This window comes from Bidens hawaiensis, unplaced genomic scaffold, assembly GCF_021521415.1.
Source record: "Bidens hawaiensis isolate Kalapana, Puna unplaced genomic scaffold, B.hawaiensis_p1.1 tig00046338_1, whole genome shotgun sequence".
NCBI lineage: Eukaryota > Viridiplantae > Streptophyta > Magnoliopsida > Asterales > Asteraceae > Bidens > Bidens hawaiensis.
Window position 1 is genome coordinate 67,262 of NW_027498279.1, and position 13,110 is coordinate 80,371.

Below are 13,110 nucleotides of genomic sequence, written 5' to 3' on the forward strand. Positions count from 1 at the left end.
CCCAAAATAACCATGCCCAAGTAAAGTAACAACTGGCCCATAATCCATTTCCAACCCATCATTCACTCAACCCAGTCACAATCTCTATTGGTCCAGATTTCATAACAGCTCAAGCACCAGGGCACAAAAAAAATTATTATACAACAGCAACCGTCATCATATCAGCCGCCATTCCGTGCATCCCACCGGAAAACCTATTTCCGGTGGCACTTGCACCTCTATTCCTCGGAAAACCGAGCATATACTATAACGATGATGATAAGGTGGGCAAGCTATGACCACCTCCCTCGTCATCAAAGTCACCACCGTTATTCCGATGACTCTTGCCGGAATAATATACTATTCCGGTGGGCAGCCGCCGTCCTTACTCCAGCCCCAGCCACCTCCACCACAGACACAACCATTCATACCATCGGAAAACCGCAGTACTGACACCCTATCTTTCATCTTCAACACCAAACACCGCCGCCTAACGTCACCGGAAAATCGAATTCGGTGACCAACTAGGGTTCCGGCGTCGCTTGCTGGAAACCAACGAACGCCGGAGCCGCGCAATGTTATTTCTTCTTCACCTCCATAGCCACCTGTCACCACCGTCTTCACTTCTCTTTTTCTTTTTCTTTCTTCCTTGCCATCGCCGGAAAACCATTAGATGTGTTCCATTTCGATGGCTGGAATCACCAGAAAACAAGATCCGGTAACATCACACCATGTTACCGGAGACCTTTCTGAACCACCACCATTGTAACCATCATAATACACACAACAAATCCAACCCGGAAACCAACATCACCTCTTAAACTTGGTTGTGAAACTCTCGGATCTACGAAGACGAACTTCAAGCACGATTATTTACTTAAATTATCAAACTTTATTTTCTAACACCAAACTTTATTTTCAAAACTTTAATTAACGTCTCGGTTCGGGTAATAGCGGAAATAGAACCCGAATATCAAGAGGAAAGTTGAATCATAAGATTCGACCCGCTCTAATACCAGTTGTAGGTACCAAACGGACCACCCGAACAGATTTTGCACTTGATAAACAGTCGAGACGGGTGCGGTATAAACAAACGATCGAACATAAATATAAAGATAATATAAAGGATAGTGAACGACTCCATAATCGGTAAAATATTTATATAATAAACGAACCGATCCCACCCAAGGTGAGTTCCCCTTGGGTGGTTGTTTACACCATCAGAACACACACATAAAATAGAAACTAAAGTCCATTTTGTAGCTAAACACAACAATAAACTAGAAGATCTCCCCGTTGAAGTTAAACGCGTGTCGAAGCTCTCGTCTCGTGTATGGATTTCTCGCCCACATTAATTAATATCTTGACCATAGATATATTAGGAGTTTCACCATATTAATATCGCAAGTCACAAATTATTGGCCTTACACCTATCATCCAGGTTTGTTTTCGTGTTCATATGCAATTAGGTTTTGGAAATTTACTATTGATTCATTTTTGCAACTTATTTACAAACTGATAAGAATTTTGTCATTCTTCTAAGAAATGATTTACTACTTTTATAATTTTATACATATTTGTGTAGCAGTAAATCAAATCTGCATTGAAGCTTTGTTCGTACTTAATTTCTAATTGAAACATGCATGTTTTTTCAATCAAGAATTTGCCTCACTGCAGGTTTGATTTACTGTTTCACAAACGGTAATTAAGAGCTATAACGGGCCAGGTAGAGCATTTAAATGGGTTTACCGCCTTCCGACTCACGGGAGTATACGGTGACAGCTTCCGGGTGCTCATGCGCATGTACATTGTTCAGTGGGTTAATGGGTCGGCACGGCAATACTTAATTGTACGTTGGAGTAAATAATTAGTCTGGCAATTTATAGGTTACCATATAATTCTTTATATTTAGAGCAAACATTTTGCCAAAATATGAGATTAGTAATTCACTTAATATTGGAAATCATTATTTAAATATGGGAACTTCCATAAAACAATTTGTATGGTTTCAACATATTTATCAGCAAGAATTTTTGGCACTGTCAAATTCAAATGTTATGCCCATTTTCTTTGGTTTTAGCAGATATAAGCTTTCTTACTTTCAATTTTCATTTAATATGAGTCAACACTGAATGCACATGCTGTAAAGAAGTGTGTGAAAGAAATTCAAAAACTGGCAATGGAATGTGCTAATTTGCTTAATCAAGGTAATAACTTAACAAAAGGAGTGAATCTCAAAAACAGTTTTGACCTAGAGATCAACAACTAAGTGTTCCCGCACGCTGCAAGCCTGCAACGCGCATGTAAAAAAACTAGTTCTCACCAAAAGACAAAGCAATTGGGGCTTCAATTTCAGTTTTAGATCAAGATTCATCATCAACTCAATCCACTTGTCAATCTTACCCTGAAGTAGCTAGTGCTAGAGATAGCTGCACCTTCTCAATTCATTTGGGTTATTTAATCTTATCAAAAGTCCAATATTATGATTAGGAGTCTGAGAAACTTAACAAGTGATGTTAACCTATGCATAGGGTCAGTCTTGTTGATTGCTTGACATTTGCACTCTGTTAACTTTAGGAACTTAGAAGTAGCAAGATAATCAAAACAAGATTGGGTTGAAACGTAACGGTTGTGACCGTTGTGTTGGCCTACAACCAATTAACTTCTAATGTGATCTAATAAATAGTTGAAATTTTAAATTAGATTACCAAACAGTTAAAAGTATCACAGTAGTAATCTAATTTACTAAGGTAGAATGTGTTAAAAAACAAACTTTTGTTGGCTCTCTACATGTTCCTACTTTGGTTAAGCTATTTTATTTGGCCTAATATAATTCATTTTGCATACTAAAAGACTCATTAAATCAGGTTATTTTATTTTATTTTCATAAACAAGTCAGTGTTGATAGATTTTGTTATTTGTTAATTTTGCATATATTAAGCAGCTCATGGTACACATGAAGAAGGTAGCGTGGGGTCCACTCTGCCAATTGGCACTCATGATTATGGTTTTACTTCTCAACCTGACCACAAGCAACAACCGTATGTAAGTTGAATGATATATAAATCAATTTCAAATTTGTTTTTTGTTTTTTAACTTCGTATAAAATATGTAAACGGTTTTATTCATGGCGTTTTCTTTAATTGAGTCTAAAAATCGTAACTAACGGTTGGCTCATGGTTTTACTTAACGTTTTTCTTGTTTAATTTTTAACTTAGGTTTGGGGAGGAAAACACGAATACACGAAGGTGGATTTCGATGCGGTTTGGGAAGATTGGTCAGCGTATACGACACAGTTTATATTTCGTTAGTGATATGTGTTATATTAAATAATAACCGATTTTGTTAACTTGGGGTTTATATGTAATATTTTGATTCAAGATGTTTAATTTAGAAATGAAATGTAAATTTTTACTGCAATATTTTGAGTCATTAATTTAAATATTTTTATTTATGAAAAACAAAAAAAAAATAAAAAAATTAGAAGTTATATGATGACATGTATAAATGCATGTCGTTAATTGGTGTCGTAAACACCAATATTAAAAGCGTGTAATAAATGCATGTCAAAAACGTGTGTCACAAATGAGTGTCATCAAAGTGTGTCATGAAGTATGACATGCGGGAAGCGTGTCATATTCAATTTATGACAGGGGCTTCAATGACACACATTAGCTTGTCATAAGGGTCTTTTAATGACACGCAATGCGTGTCACTAAAGGCTTTTTTTCTAGTAGTTTTGTAGGTCCCGAAATCGGATCAAACAACAAAACAAACTAAGATACTAGTTGTTCTTGGATTAACCTCACAACTAGTTGGCGGAAACAATTAGTTGGACCGAGATCTCGGATCTTGTATGTGGTAGGGGAGGTCGAAAACTAGAAGGAGGGTGAGGAGTTGAGAGAGTTTTTGAGTTAGAGAGAATATGGAATACTTGGATGGGAAAATGCAAGGGTTAGTTAGTGTATTCCATACACACACATTATATATGTGAGTATGTTATACACCCATCTCATTACTAACAAGCCCAATAGGCACCAATTACATGAGGCCTCGGGCCCATAACATACAACCGTAAATAGACAAAATGTAAACTAAGACGAGTTACAAATACGAAAGACTTAATAACAAAACCGGGACTTACAATCTCCCTCTAGTCTTTTGGTATTTGTTATTTCCTTCTCACCACTCGCATTCGGACTCGTAGTCAAATACACCATCTAGATCTTCTTCAAAATGTTGCTTTTCAACAAGTAATCTGACAAACATGTTGAATTTTCCAACGACGGACATCTTCGACTGTACATAGAGGCGACTCAATTAGCTTCCTGAGGTCGCGGAGTCCATATCCATTCAATTCGTGCTCATCAAAGAACGTGAGCTCGTGACTGCGATTGCAATGCATGATGACATCATCGAATTTGTTGCTGACTTTGACCTTGCTTGCATGTTTCCCAATATGCTCATTGTGTAGTATTTGATTCCTCTTCTTGACCGACTTCTAGCAGGATCAGCAACAGGAGCGACATCATGTTTGTCAACAATTGGCTCAACATTCTCCCAGTTGGTGGTGTGTCGGGTTCGGGAGAATAGTTGATGTCGTCATCATCATCTTTATTTTCTTCACCGGCTTTCTGAACTGAAGGAACGATACCTGCAAAAGAATAAACGTTAAATAAAAACACGAGCTCGGCCTCCACCGCAGCTTCCGTTTCCCTCGTTTTCTCAGCCTCTTTTGACATCCCATCATCAGCCGTCTTATTTTCAGTGACATCACCACTACCACTATCACTTCAACTACCACCACCATTTCATCATCATTTCCACCATCACGAGGTTAATCATAACTATCGTGCTCGTGATCATCATCCTCGTCATCGTTCTCTTCATCCTCATCCTCGTCATCACCATCATCACCACCACATTATACTTAGCCAATTTTCACAAGATCTTTATACTTAGCCAATTTTCACATGTTCTCCAATTATACTCAACCGAAAACACATCTTGATCTAACTCGAATACACTGTCCACAAAACACATTTAAAATCAATCTCAAAACCAATGGTAATCGAGTTCATTTAAAGATAAATCACACATCAAATACACTTTTAAAAATCACGAACTCGATTACAATTGTAACTGAATACACATAAACTCGATTATATTCAAGTCCAATTATACTTTGATTACAATCCAGAAACCAACAACTCCATTTCAAATTCGTGAACTCAGCAACTCGATTACAAATTAAGACTCAGTCAACTCGAGTACAAACCAATAATCAGTCACACACAGACTCGAATACAGCTCTTATCCTTTGAATTTGACATACTCGATTACATAAACTGATTACACCCAAGAACCCCATGAACTCGATAACAATACTTAGAACCAGACTCAGTGAACTCGAATACAAATCAACGCACAGACTCGACTACAAAATGAAAAAAATATAACTCGATTACAATCTAAAAACATAGAATTCATACTCGATTACAATTAACTTAGTGCATCTGCTGCCGATTTCAGTTCACCAATCCACCCCGTAGTCGATTACAATTGTAATTGCTTACAATTTTAATCGATTACAATTGAATTCGATTACAATTGTAATCGATTACAATTGAATTCGATTACAATTATATTCGTATATAATTGTAATCGAATACAATTCCTTAAGATTTGATGACTAAACGTGGATTGTAATCGACTATAGAAAGTAATCGAACCAGACGTGAACGATTTTATGGATTGTGATCAAAATCCAAAGGTAATCGAACTCCCACTGTAAACAATATTAGCAGATCTGTGTATATGTGTTTGAGAGTGAACCCCGATTTAGGGTTTAATGGGTTAGGGGTGGCGATGGGGTAAGAGAGAAGAGAAGAAAGAGAGGGAGATAAGGAAGATAGGGTTTAAAAGAAAAAGAAAATAATTTATGAACCCTTTTATAGTGTCAACCCATTTCGTGATATGGTCAAAATAACCCGAGTTTTTAAACAATTTTCACTCCCGACCCCCGATCTCTGAATATCTTTTCAATTTTAAAAATCCATAAAATGTTCACCCACCGAATCCAAGCACAACTAATATATACATGATATATATTTGTCGGTTTAAACTTAACAAACTTTGCATAGCGGACCTCGTTGTATGTATAAAATCCGTTTTCACAAAACATTTTAAACTAATCTTGAAAACAAATAAAGTTAAAAATTTTCATTTAAAATTTAAAATAAACTTAACGAAAAATAAGATTTAAAATTTAAATATTTATAAAATCGGTAAGACAGTAACTAAAACTAAAATAAGAGTTAAAACCCAAAACAATAAAGTAGTGAAAATAAAATTAAATGTAAAATAAAAATTAAAAGCTAAAATAAATAAGATAAAATAAAATTAAAGAAATACAAGTAAAATTAATTTTAACATGTAAACTTAAAATAAAATAAAAACTTAAAATGAACTAAAAATTTAAAATCAAAACAAGGAGAAAATTAATATTATATCAATTATATTAATTAATTTACAAAATTTCATTTATACTTGTTTTTGGTGAGAAAGATCACAACATGGAATCATATTGTCTATAATGTCTTAGATCACACTTCTATTTGGATATTATTATGCCAAGAACCCAAAGTCGATTGTAGATATGTTTGTCCACATTAAACTTAACAAGTATTTTGATTTCGTTGTGATACATTAAGGTATAATTAGGCACAATACTTGTGCGGTCCCTTGTTAATCCAACATGTTACAAACTCCATCATACTTCGGGCATACTTTGTGTTCATCAGTATCATCCCGAATTGACTCCGAACCGCTAATGATTGATCAAAACATTTTGAGCTTCTATAGACTTTTTGCAAACTTTTCTTTCAAACAATATGTAAAGGTTGAACCATGGACTTACTAGCCTTGTTGACTTATGCCTTCATAAAAAGTGTTTAGGACTTACTTGTTTGTCCCACGTTACGTGGTTCTAATATACCCTTCTTGTTTGATAAAATTATCAACAATTTTGTTGTTGATTTTTGAACCACTTTTTGAGTATTTTGCGGTTTTTCTGCTTTTTCAACAACTTTTTGATGTTTTTCAATATTTGAAGCTAAAGCAATAAATAATTTTCATTGTGGCCAAATACTAACGGGCTCGTGTATAACTGACTAATAACATTTTTTCCTTCATCAATATGACTTATTTTGGAGTCGGCAACCGTATCATAAGAGTGTAACCACTAGCAAAGGAGATGTTTAAGTTTATATCACAATGATACTTACTCATTTGTTAAGCCTATATACACATCAAGCAATGATCTTGTTGGCTTTTGATCTACTCTTTTCATGTGCTAGGATCACCTAAGACAATTTCCTATCATTTTCCACAGATCGGATCGATTTTTCTCAAAATTTTCTGATATTTTAATATTATCCGACTCTCTCTAAATAGGAACTCCCTCTGAACGAGAGATTATCATTTTAAGGCTTTTTGAGGTTTTATTGAATAAATAACGAATATATAAAATATTTTTGGAAGTCAAGTGACTGAAATTTTGATTTTCTTAACGAAAGTAAAATCTTTTTGGTGAGTTAACACTCATTTTCTCCCTCTAAAATTGTGACATATTAAAAATATTTACAATTTTATATACAAAAAGATAAAATAAAGAAGAAAAAATAAAATTAAAATGAAATTCAAAAAGAAGATTTAAAAATAAAACAAAGTTTAAAATGAAAAAGTTTTAAGCTAGAAAAATTAAAATAAAATAATTTTTTTTTTGCAAATAAATAAAAGAAAGAAACAAAATAAAATTAAAATAATTTTGAGATTAAAATTAAGTAAAAATAAGATAAAAGTAAAAATAAAGTAAACTGAAACAAAGTAAACTAGTTTTAAAAAAACTTAAGTTTGTTCAAAAGAGATCATGCCAAGTGACTCAACGCGAAACAAAAATCGGGCACGATCATAAGCTTTGGTAAATAGGTCGGCAAAGTTGTAATCAGTTTGACCTGTTCTACTGTGACAAGCTTCCGGTCATAACAATCACGAATAAAGTGCATTCAGATGTTAATATGCTTGGTCTTAGAGTGCTGGATCGGGTTTTTCACAATACACACAGCTGCATCATTGTCACACTTAATCGGGGTGTTAAAGAAATTCAAACCGTAATCCAACAGCTGATGTTGGATCCAAATGACTTGAGAACAGCAAGCGGAGGCAGCAATGTATTCCGCTTCAGCAGTGGAGGTGGACACAGTGACTTGTTTCTTGCATTGCCAGGAGATTAATCTGTCGCCCAGGAACTGACATCCACCCGATGTTGACTTTCGGTCCAGATTGCATCCCGCATAATCACTGTCGGTGTAAGAATGTAGTAGCAAAAGAGAGTCTTTGGGATACCAAAGACCTAAGCAAGGCTTTCCCTTGAGGTGTCGGAAGATGCGCTTAACATCAATTAAGTGGGACTCTTTTGGATTACTCTGATATCTGACACACTGACAGACATGGAACATGATGTCCGGTTTGCTGGCAGTGAGATACATCAGGGAGCTGATCATAGATCTATAAAGATGTTGATCAACAGAGTTCCTGATAGATCTGGAGCAAGCACAGGTCGGGTAGCAATCAGAGTGAGAAAAGGAGAAGAGTCGTTGAAACCGAATTTCTGAACGATGTCCCGGACATATTTCTCTTGATTAATCAATACACTATCGTCCTTTTGTTCAACCTGAATACCCAAGAAAAAACTCATTTATCCCAACGAACTCATCTCAAACTGATTCTGCATGACCTCGGCGAACTCTCTACATAGATTATCTGAAGTAGATCCAAAGATAATGTCATCAACATAGACTTGGACAAGGATCTGATCGTCCCTTACCTTCTTGATGAAGAGTGTTTGATCGATAACACCCCTTCTATAGCCACTCTTAAGCAAGTGGTTTGCTAATGTTGCATACCATGCACGAGGTGCTTGGTGCAGGCCATACAGAGCTTTGTCAAGACGGTAGACATGATCGGGATGATCAGGATCCTCAAAACTTGGTGGTTGCTTCACATAAATCTCCTCTTTGACCTTTCCATACAAGAATGCAGTCTTTACCTCCATCTGATAGACCTTGAAATTCATATACGAGGCATAGGCTAGAAACAGACGAATTGCTTCCAACCTAGCCACCGGTGCATAAGTTCATCATAATCAAGGCCTTCACACTGAGAGAAACCTTGAACTACCAATCTTGCTTTGTTTCTTGTAATAACCCCTTTATCATCCTTATTGTTCGGAACACCCATTTGGTCCCGATCGGTTTCTTGTTCGGCGGCATCTTAACCAATCTCCAAACTTGAAGCTTCTTAAATTGTAATAGTTCTTCCTGCATTGCTTCAACCCACGAGTTTTCCCTTAGGGCCATCCTGTAGTCCTTTGGTTCAACCTGTGAAATAAAACAAGCAAACAAACATATGTTAATTGTACCAGATTTGCTTCTTGTTTGGATGCCGGCAGATGGAGAACCGATGATGTTCTTAGAAGGATGACGTCTGTGAATGAGTGTCTGAGGGATGTCTTCAACAATGGTCACTGGTTCGGCTTGAAGGTTTACAGTGAGACTATCAATGGAATGAAAGATACGAGGTGCACCCTCCAGAGCATCAGCAGTTGACAGATAAGAGTCAGGTTGATCAACTCTATTCTCTTGATTGATCGGTTCTTCCCAAAGATCCTCACCATAAGGAAAAAAAATGGTGTTGATTGATTTTGATGCGGTGTTATCAGAATTAACAGTAGCAGGTTCAACATGAGTGGCTATTTCAACAGTTTCATTTGCAGAGGGAGGTGTGGCAACAGATTCCACCACACTTGGAGCTACATGAAGATCAGCAACTGGTTCAGTCTGATGTTGTACAACATTGTCAGCAGACTGGAAGGAATCATCTGAATCAGATCCATCTGCAACTTCTACCAAATCTGTTGAAACAGCATCTTGAGGAGCGGCTTGATTAACAACTTGATTATTAACTTGAGGAGGAGGTTGAAATACAGGTGGAGCAGGCAATGGGGGCATCACAGACAGATCCACTTCAGACAAACTGTTGACCAGTGTTTGCATCAACAATGGATCTTGTGATGAATATGGAACTTGAGTACTAGCGGAATGTGGAATAGACACGGCTTGAAAATGATTAAACAGATTGTCGTAGTCAAACAACCAATCTGGTCCCGTATGAGCGTCAGTAGGATTTAGCTCTTGCCAGTCAACGTTGTAGGATTCCAAAATCAGCTTTGTTTTCTTGTTGTAGACTCGATAAGTGGTTTTGTTGGAGGCATGCCCAACGAAGTAACACTCATCAGCATTTTTAGCAAATTTAGGATCATGCTGGGCACCAGTATGGAGCAAGGTGCAACGAAATCCAAAGGTTTTGAAGTAGTTGACCAGCGGCTTTGTCTTGTAGTACACCTCATACGGAGTCTTCTTCAGATGCTTGTTGGATTAAGCAGGCCATGTTGATGGCTTCTCCCCAAAAGAACAGAGGTAGTTTGGAGTCAGACAACATTGTTCGTGCAGCTTCAATCAGTGTTCGGTTTTGTCTTTCAGCAACTCCATTTTGTTGAGGAGTGTAGGGTGCACTGAAATGGCGTTCTATTCCATTGGAGCTGCAGAAATCATCAACAGATCGATTGCAGAACTCAGTTTCGTTGTCGCTTCGAATGCACTTCACCTTCTTGTCTGTCTGTCTTTCCACCAGAGTGATAAACTTGATTAAAAACTGTGCGGTTTCATCCTTATGCCCTAAAAGGAAAGTCCAGCTGAAACGGGAAAAATCATCAGTAATCTCAAGGCAATGGGATTTTCGGCCGATTGCCATAGGAGTAATAGGACCAAACAAATCCATGTGTAACAGTTGAAGAATGGAATCTATGGAACTTATCGTCTTGGGTTTGTGAGGGAGCTTATGTTGCTTGCATTTAGCGCATGAAAGACATTTTTCAATGCAAGAGAAAGATTTAACAGGCAATCCCTTCACATGTTCCCCTTTAAATAACTAATTTGTTTAGATTCTTAAAATTAACATGACCTAGACGACGATGCCATAGAGACGAGTCGTTCTCTGAGGCCTTAGATAATAAACAAGAGGCAGCTTTACGTGAGTAAGAGCTATTCATGTTTATCACATAAGAGTCATTGTGCCTCGGAGTACGCATCATAATCCATTCTTTTGGGACCTTAAAACCTGGTTTGAGAATCAAGCATTCATTCTCGGTGAATAATGTGGAGTACTGTTTGTCGCAGATCTGAGAGACGCTGAGGAGATTGTGGTTCAATTGTTCTACCAAGTTGACATCTTCAAATGTCAGGACTCCATTTGATACTTTTCCTTGTTTTGAAATATTTCCGCCCATATCTCCAGCAAAAGAAATGTATCCACCATCGAACGGTTTAATGTCAAATAGCAAGGATTCGTCTCCTGTCATGTGTCGGGTACAACCACTATCCAAATACCATATACTATTTACAGAGTGCCTTGGCTGACCCTACACACATTAACAGCTTAATTAGATAGGGGTTCCCAAGACTTAGGTTTCTCGGGAGTATGAAATGCCCTTTTCTTATTGTTATTTATGAAGTTGTGGGACGGGTCAGAATCGGAGGAACAGTATTTAGGATTCCATGCACGAACAGGTTTCCTGTTTTTAAACGATTTTCGTGACTGTCTCCTTCTTGGTTTTAAAACAACATCCTCAGATTTTTCAATCCTTGGATTTCTTTTCTGCTTTCTTTTTGATGAATTCTCAAACTTTTCAGTCTTCGAATTCCTTTTTGCTCTCTCCTTCTTGGTTATCCAAAAAGGAGGTTTGTCATTCCTTTTTATTTTTGGATCTCACGTCCATTTCACTGACAGAAATGTCAGGTTGATCATTTCTATTCCTTGAGCTTGGTTTAGCTCTTGAACGGAATTGATTAAATCGACTGTTCATTTTCCTTTTCATATCATGCCAGTTTTTGCAATGTCTTGCAAGGCGAGAAGGGTTACCACACACAAAACACAATTTTCTTCTATCTTCCTTATAGAAACCGTCAGAATTATAATACATGGGTGGTGGTGAATAAGGAGATGGTTGTACGGGAACAAACAAGCTGTCAGATCTATGACCCCGATCATCAAAAACATTTGTATAGAAAGAATTCACATAATCTTGTGGATAATAACCATAGTAGCGATTATCAAATTGATTGTACAGTTGAGGTTGATAATATAGATTTGTGGATTGATAAAAAAATTGTTTCTATGAGGTAGGACATATTTACCAGATGTACATGCCTTTTCCTTTTCAAAACGATTTTCATTAATTTTATTCTCCTCAACTTTACAATCTTTTGACGCGCAGCTGTGTAGGTTAGTATTCACAGAAACCGTTTCATGCACAGTTTTATCAACAATAGTTTCATCAAAAATAGTTTCACAATCACTATCGGAAATAGAAACAACATTTTCATTTTCAAGAGACATGCCAACATGAACACTCTCATCAGATACGTCATTGTTCAAAACATTTTTGGAAACAATATTATTACAGACAGGGTTGTTAATAGATGAATCAAAAAGTAAGTTTTTATCTCCAAAACCCATGTTTTTTTTCATACACCCACTTTCTTCTACACGACCTGCTATAGAAGATGAATCACTATTAGGATTAACTGAAGAATTGGCTGAAATAACAATCTTGGGAGCTGCAGGAACAAATGTCTTTGATATGGGTACATGACCAATACCATAGACCATTTCTTCCTCAGGGGGAGAGTTAAAATCAAAGTGAGGAAGGCTAGTATAGTTATTGTTAAACAGTGGTGGTACAGCAGAACTATCATAACCTATTCCAGTCTTTAATCTTAACTCCATTTGTGACCCAATTAGTTTGTTCAGCTTTTTGGAGGCCAACTCAAAGTTTTCTATGGCAATTTTCTTTTGAGTTAACTCAATTTCTAACCTGGAAATTTTAGCGTTTAGTTCATCTACATGATTTTCATGACGTTGAGCTAAATTTGTAGCAATGGTGACCTTTTCCCTAAGTTTTGCCATATCATTTCCATGAGTGTTAATCCTAGTGAAATAAATCTTTGCAGC